The 8,272-nt window shown below is 34.9% G+C and overlaps 1 long non-coding RNA gene across 1 annotated transcript; it reads left to right on the top strand.

The window, feature by feature from the left end:
* Nucleotides 1-5,558: 5,558 nt before the first annotated feature.
* On the top strand, nucleotides 5,559-7,300 carry LOC137393808 (uncharacterized). Its single transcript, XR_010978324.1, has 2 exons — nucleotides 5,559-5,811; nucleotides 6,757-7,300. It is a non-coding gene; the product is annotated as an uncharacterized lncRNA (long non-coding RNA).
* Nucleotides 7,301-8,272: the final 972 nt, after the last annotated feature.

The raw sequence follows: 8,272 nt of genomic DNA on the forward strand, positions 1-8,272 counted from the left end.
GTTTCATAATTCCAGGGGGCATTGTCATAAGGCTCATCTTCAGAAGTGTCTATATCGCAGGTAGTAGAGTCCTGATTGGTCTCTATATAGCAGGTAAAAGCTTGGTCAAAATCTATATAGCTGGCAGAAGAGGCTTGGCTAACGCATGGTACAACAGCTTCCTGAAACAAATGCAAAAAACAGGCATGTTAGTTAGCTACTTAACAAACTTATGGGCGTATTAGTCAGCTATATATCATTTGCTCTTTGACATGCCAACTGTCGCTAGGTTTATTTTCTACAGGTGGTAAAAGAAATTTTTGAAATCATTGACATGATTTAAATGTATGAAATAGACAAAGATTTCTGTATCATTTATAAGATTTTAAAATTAGTCCAACTTAATACATTTTAAATTCTATCTGTATTAGAATTTAAAACATGGTATGTTGATTGCTCAGCTTTGGTTCAATTTTGATCTAAGCTCAAATCTTGGAAATGGCAAAGCTGTTACTTACCTGCTTACAGCGTAATGCTCCATTATCCACCAGCTTGTCTTTACTCGTTAATCCTGCTTCCTGCTTCTTACCTAATGAATCAAACAAACTGACCATTTTATTCACCTGCATGCTGCTGCGTTAGTCACGCTTCTGTGCAGTTATCAAAAAAATTGAAAGCTTTATAAAGTGATTATATCATTTCAAGCTCAACTCAATTGACCAATCAAATCTCGTCTTCTTTGTATCAATTAGAAGCATGAGGATTCATGCAAGACATGTCATGACTAACACTTGAATGCCTTAAGTAAACACAAGTGAAAGGCTCGGATATATGGTCATTAGTAACCTAGGCACGTATATACTGATGACGCGTGTAGTCTATTCACATGTGAAATCACAGCAGGCCCCTTATTGAGGGTCTTTGAAAAAGCTTACTAATGCTTTCTAACGCACGGAACATAATTTCTGTGGATTTTGTTTCTGGGGGTTTTATTTTTCCCAATTTTGCTTCCCAACTGCAGCTTTTATTTCTGTAGATTTCGTTTCTGCAGACTTCTTTTGATCAAGTGTCATTCTGCAGATATATTTATACAAATTGCATTTCTACAGTTTACACTTTTGAACATTGCGTTTTGCATATTGAATTTTTGTAGTTTAGAGTTTCACAGATTCAATCACTGCATGCTTTGCTTTTTTAGCCACTGTATAGTGACGATTTGACTGCTTCTGTGACACTATTAGTCTACTAGTCTATTAGGATGAACGTTAGTATTAGTGTGAAAGGTCTGAATCTTTTTGCAGTCCTTTTTAGGTAGTCTAAAGTTTTTATAAAAACTTGAAGCAGCAATGCAAGCTTTATTTAATACCGGGTATTTTGATAATACACTATTATTAATATAAATATAGCTTTTGTCATTTTGAGCTGCTTTACATATTTGATAAATTGAATGGACTTGCAAGCTTTAAATACTAAAGAGTCACATGACTACATTTGACATTGCAAATGCAAGTTGAGCACCTCTTTTTAAATGCAAGGTAGGGACAAAGCAAACCAGACCAACATTTCATTATAAGAAACAACTGCAATAAACTTTATTACCGACAGCTGTAAATGCTTCAAGTTTCAATTTACACTAATTACGTGATGAACAATCTGTGAACTTTGCTATATGACATTACACCCGTTCCCTTGTGTCTACAGGCACTCATGATGTGATACATAAGAAATCGTCTTGGTGGAAAGACGAGTCAGTGTAAATTGCTAAAACACCAACCTATGTCTGACGTCAGGCTTTTTATCCCATCTTGTCCTTTCTCGCAGTTGTCAGATAGACCATAGTTTGATGACTGGCTTGATGACAGATTTATGCTGGGACTAGCAATTTTCCGCTCTGTCAACTGGTTTACCAAAAGGTCTACAAGAAAATAATTGAAATAAGATAAGTGTAATTGCAATTGTATATACAGACACAAACATTCATGTTCACTCTTCTATTCTAATCAATTACAAAAGTTCAAGAATTGTTAGATGTAGCCATTTGAATGGCTGCTAACCTTTGGAGTTATCCCACCTCAACAAACATGTTCAAACTGCTCACCACAATGAAGGTTCAAACCACAATGAGGGTATTCACATTTTGCAAAAGCTGCTCAACAAACTGCTGTGAAAAAGCTGATTATAACTTCTGAAAAAAACTTTTATGTTCTTAAAGAAATGCTATGCAAAACATTTCTTCAATTATAAATTAATAAATTTGCTGCTACCTGTAAATTTATGATGAATTATGGCTTAGACACCCAGTGATAATACTTTTAATAATGCATCTGATGCCAATACTCATTGAATGTTGAAAACTAGGACTATTTATAGGAGCTACCAAGTGCAATGATGCATCTGATGCATCTTTAGCACTTTCATGCTAAAATCTAATGCTCTTTGAACATATAGCTTAACATTTTAAATTTTTAATGCTAATTTTCTTAATTAATGCTAATAAATCTCTTATTTTGCTGGTTAAATGCTGTTGTTGTCTGCTGAAGTACTCAGGCTGACGTCGGGCTGCTTGTGGCAATAACTCCAGTTTTTCAACACTGTTACTTAGCAACTGTTACCTCCTAATAAAGTTAGGTAGCTACTGTTGATGAAATTTGAATAATGCTGGCATTCTTTAGTAATTATGGCTAGCAGAATGATATTTCTTTGTAAAGAAATAATTTTGACATGAGAGACATTTTGAAATAATTTTTAATGAGAGATTAATTAAAATTTTCAATTAAAATTTTCAATTATGACTATAATAAGAGTTGTCTCTATCTATCCATTTGTTTGAAGAAAAAGGAAAAAAATTGCGTTAACCGAGATTCAAACTCACAAGATTCAGCTTGGTAGGCAGACATGCTAGCCCTTGCACCAATCAACTGCCTTCAGGTATCGTTGAATCATTGTGCAAATAGCTACTCTCTGCTTTGTCAGCACACCTGACCATCTCTTACAGCATACTAGACTGTCAGCAAGAACAATATAACAAGCTGCGGGAGTAATTTTTCTTCCCCTCACACGCTTGAAAACACTAGATAGGTCCCTGAAAGACTGAAAATTGAGGTTTGTTAAATAGGGAAGCAGGAAGTGGAGAAATTTGAGATATTGCCTTTGCACTGAGAAGGAATTACATAAAGAACTCCCTCGTCGCTTTTTCCGTGTAGCATTGTTGCTATTGATATGCTTGTTTGCTAGATGGGTGTGTTGGGTGTATCTAGTTTATTCAGTTATGCACAGTCATTCCTACTGCAACGCTTAAAGGAACTTTGACTGGGGAGCCTTCCAAAGTGCTAAAAATTTAGCTACCAAATATAGAATAATTGGTATCAAACAATTGAGCTGTTCACAAAGGAGTTATGACTGACATCTTAGGCTATCATTACTCTCAGGCTATGATCGACTTTGGAATGTCTTATTGCGTAACAGTGCTCCGCAAACAGAAAAATGGTAGTTGAAATATCGAGCAAATGCTGATTTTGTGGGACACCTTGTTTTGGTACAAGAGCTTTTAAATTAAACTTTTTATTATTGAAGTAGGGTTAGAGGTTACTATGAGTGTTAACTCAGTGATGGAAGGTCACAATTCCACCGCTCCGCAGTCTTTCACGTCATGGATTGATTGGCGGCCATCCAGCCAAGTGCACACCTCTCAATTCCGTTATCCCATTTACCTACCTGCCTATTCTGATGCGTTGATCTATGAGCGCTACGATTTTTATTTTAGGAACTTCCAGCTGAATTTCAAAAAACTTTTTTACTCACTGCATAATTCCTTAAACCTAGCTTAAATTATATATTATAGTCTATATAATTATAAGTAATTATGATTATAATTAATATTAGTTTATATAATTATATATATTATAGTCTTTTGAGAAAATATTTCGACAAGAAATAAATATTTCAGAAGAAGCTGAGGAGATCAATGTACTTTGTCGAGCATACATGACTAGGAAGTGCTGCTGGTAATCATGAGTCATGTATATAACAGTGAATAACAGAGTAAAGCAGCGAACACTCATCACGACATCACTCTCCCACGCAGAGCCGTCATCACCAACAGATGAACGAATGTAGCCGGCAGCGAATGGCTGTGAAGAATTTAGTTGCTAAGGTGTCAAATATCCTAATGATAAGCAGATGTGTACGATTCTTGCTGCCATCAGATGACATGCATTTTCTTGGATATGCCATATTTGGGCATAGCCATTGCTGGTGTGCTAGTAGTAGGCAAACTAAAGACTGGTTCACACTATACTGCTGTATCTCAGAGTTGATGCCACAATACTTTAGTGATCGTTGATGATAACCATGTTAACACTATCCCCAATCTATTTGCGTTTGCATCAGCAAATACTCTGTGACGTCGTGTTCTCAAGGAACCTTTTTGTTTTAGCGTGCTCTAATCAAATACTCGTCCCGCAGAAACCATCATAAACAGAAATAAATGAACAACGTTATTCGCGATGGCGAATTACTATCTCTTAAAATGGTGCACAATGTACAGGCTGTAATTGATGCTCGGCGAAATATTGGGAATGTTTGACAGCCGCAAAATTTTTCAATTTATCTGCGTTGCTGCGGCGATGCGACCGGTTTACCGTGCACATAATCGACGATGAACGCCGAAAGGACAACACTGGCAGACGGTGATATAGTGTGAAACAGCCTTCAGGTTTCGCTAATGTGTATGTGTCAAATGGTTTAGAGTAAACTCCAATCTCTTATCCAGTGAGTTATCGGCCATCCTAGCCTACCCTGACTAGAACTAATCAAATGGATGAGTCACCTCCAGTTTGGCATGCTTCTGCTAGGAAACCTGTGAATGAACTGCGTTAATGGATTGTTTGTAAGTTCTAAAGCCCTGATTAGGGAACAATGTAACTTCCTGAATTGATCACTTGCCCTGACAAATCTACTCCTGTGGGTTTGTCTTCTATGAAAGCTACTTGACAAAGAAACTTGACAACTTCAATGAAGTAATTTTTGATGGGAAAAAGAGGAAGTACAGTAATTCTTGCTGTATTGTTTTTATTATTAGATTAAGTCTAAAAGCACTTAATAAATGATAATTGATCTTCCTTCTCTTGTTACCTATGAACAATTTTTTCCAACATTTCATGAAAAATGTTGGAATGTGTTTCCCCGCATTATTTCACTATGAGTGATTACGACATGTAACATTTTGTACTCAACCTGTTGGCCAATTGCCAACTTTACCAGCTTCTGGCAGTCATTGCATCATCATAATAACTTTAATAATAATAATAATCCACCTGAAGTGAGCCTAGTATCTTCTCTTGTATTGTAACTACACTGGGATACTTGTCTGCTGTGTGTGTCTCTGTAATGCTTCTCTTAAGTTATTGACGGTATCTATGACAACAGTCTATGTAGGATCGGCATTGGTGAAATCTCACCACTTCAGTTTTGGTGCATTATGACTGTCTTGTTTGCATGGCAAAATTTGGTAATGGGCATCTAATGGCATCGTTTGCCAATTACAACATTCATTTTCTTTGTCAACCAAGCTATTGCCATCCGGCTGCCTTATGATTTCACTGCCTAATTTTGCAAAACAACTGATTCATGGTATTTCTTTTTGCCTTCCAACAACTATCATTTTAACTTTAGCTACTGCACAGGCAACATGTGAAATTGTTGAACTCTCGAATATATATCTGCTAAGCAGCATCTACTGCTTTATTATTATATCTACATTCACATATTCTATACTTATCAAATACAAGTTTGGGATCAAGTTATTACGGAATCCCCAGAAGGTCGTTCAAGGTAACAACGATTACTTTTATTTCATGTATTAATCTTGTGCTTTATCATTTACTATTTTTGAGTTTAATGTTACTATTAGTGCATTTATATTCACGTCTAGAATGCATATTGTGCTAATTGAGAAAATTAATCTTTCATTATATCTACTCACAATATCTGGGGGTGAAGCCGTAACAGTCTATGTTCATAATTTTCAATTTTTTTAGATGTTGAGTGAAAGAAAATGATATGGGAAACAATTAGTTTGTATAAAATAAATATCTTGTGATCTAACTGATACAGTGTGAAATCTCATTGTTTGTAGTGTCATACTTACATTAATAATCATAAAAAAGAACAAGTGACACCAAAAATGTGTCCGTCTATGGAGGAAACCTAAACAGAATAATAAAAAATTGGATTTGAAAATGATTTTTTCATGCTAGTAAGGTAATGATAATAATAATTATGGAAACTACATTACCCCCAAGCAAAATTATTCTTCAATTTTGTTTTTCATTCGCAATAAGTTTTTTAAACAACATTTTAAAACTTCATCCCACACTGATCTTTTACTACCATAAAATTTTTTTTAAACACGTGAAGTGAAATTAAAAACAATCGTTTAAAGTTTGTTAAAAATGGCCTTGCCATATGGCGAACCAAGTTATAAACTTGAAGCTATAGCATAATGAATAATTTTATTATGGACACTGTTTTACAATAATTGTAAAACAGTGTCCATGTGTCTAGTGGCCAGTAATTATTACTTTACATCTGAAATTTGCGTCATGTAAAAAAAAATTATAAATATGAATTTGAAGAGAAAAAATGACAAGGCTGCTTTACAAACAAATTGTATTCCAAGCTTCAAACTTTTCCTCTCTCTCTCTTTATTCAAAATATTGTTTCCAATGATCTCTACATAATGAATATGGCATCCAACTACTACTCACCGTTTTCTAGTTCATCGATGTTCCCAGAGCCGAGGTTGGTGAGAGTTCTACAAGATACACAAGAATCTGTGTCCGAGTCTCCAGAAGCCGCGCTAGACGAGGAGCTCACAGATACTGTCCTTGTTTTAGTGTTCTTTAAAGTCGGTTTCCTTCTCAAGACGGTAACTTTTCTGTTCAAGCGAGGTCGCTCGGCTAAAATTTAACATTAATTATACAAATAGTGCCATTTGTTTTCCTATATCAGATCAATTGACATGGCATTAGGTTGAAACGCTAAAATTTTGTGATAAACACATGCATAAGAAAAGTTTGCTGGCATTTACTTTAACAATAGCAGCTGGAATAACTTACCCTCTAAATTCACATTCGCTGAGCTAGCTACTTCAGCCATGCCGAGAGTAAGTTAGATGCTGAACTGTATCAGTTAGACTAATGTAATGCGTTCTTGCCTGCACATGCCATAGAGAATAGTAGCATTGAAAGGATTAGTGGAGAACAGAGAGGCATAAAAGCTTCTTTAGTGTTTATACAAATACAATAGATTATATACTTGCCCATTTGCCCATGATATTGATGTGTGATGGAGGTACATTGTAGTAAGACTTATGAAAATAGAACAATGACTCACTGTACAGCTATTGTAAAGCTATGAAAATACACTGACAAAAGCCATTAGTATGATACGTGAGGCTTCGTTTAACAATACATGACTACTCTAATGATATGCCAGCCTTAAAAAATGACAGCAATGTATATATACACGTATTATACGTATATATATTATACATATATATATTATATGCATATATATTATACGCATATATATATTATACATATATACATGTATATATATTACCTATACGTATATTATATGTATATACATATATTATACGTATATATATCTATTATACGTATATATATTATACGTATATATAATGTAGTTGCTATATATTATATAGCATTTATATGCAGCACCTTCAACAACCTCATAAAACCGAATGATTGATTAGTAAAAAACTATTTTATAAAATGGCTCACATTTCTTAAGCCTCAAAGCACATAATTTTAATACAAGTTTACAACAGCAATCACATTGAACATTCTGTACCACTTAAACGTTTCAATGTTTTGTTTGTCTTACAAAGCATGAAGCATACGAAAAAGCATTACTTATCATTTTAAGTATTGCTTTTCCAAGTCAACAAGATGCCTCGCTACAGAGGCATCTTGATGCCTCTGTAGTGAGGCATAAAGATGCCTGCTTCTAGCCTGATCTTGTTGAAGGTGTTGCGTAGAGTTGCTATATAACAAATAACAACTATATTATATATTTCCTGCTGTCATTTTCTAACCTTGAAGTAATGGAACCTCATAATGAACACTTGCAAAAACTGCATTGTAGCCAGAATGGTTTGCAGCCACCCAGCGATATCCAACCACAGTTTAGGACTGCTAGCTGCTCTTGCCTTTAAAATTAAAGTAATTTCTTAGACGCAGATTAAACAAATGTCAATGCTAAGTAACCT

The sequence above is a fragment of the Watersipora subatra genome, chromosome 4, assembly GCF_963576615.1.
Source record: "Watersipora subatra chromosome 4, tzWatSuba1.1, whole genome shotgun sequence".
Taxonomy (NCBI): Eukaryota; Metazoa; Bryozoa; class Gymnolaemata; order Cheilostomatida; family Watersiporidae; genus Watersipora; species Watersipora subatra.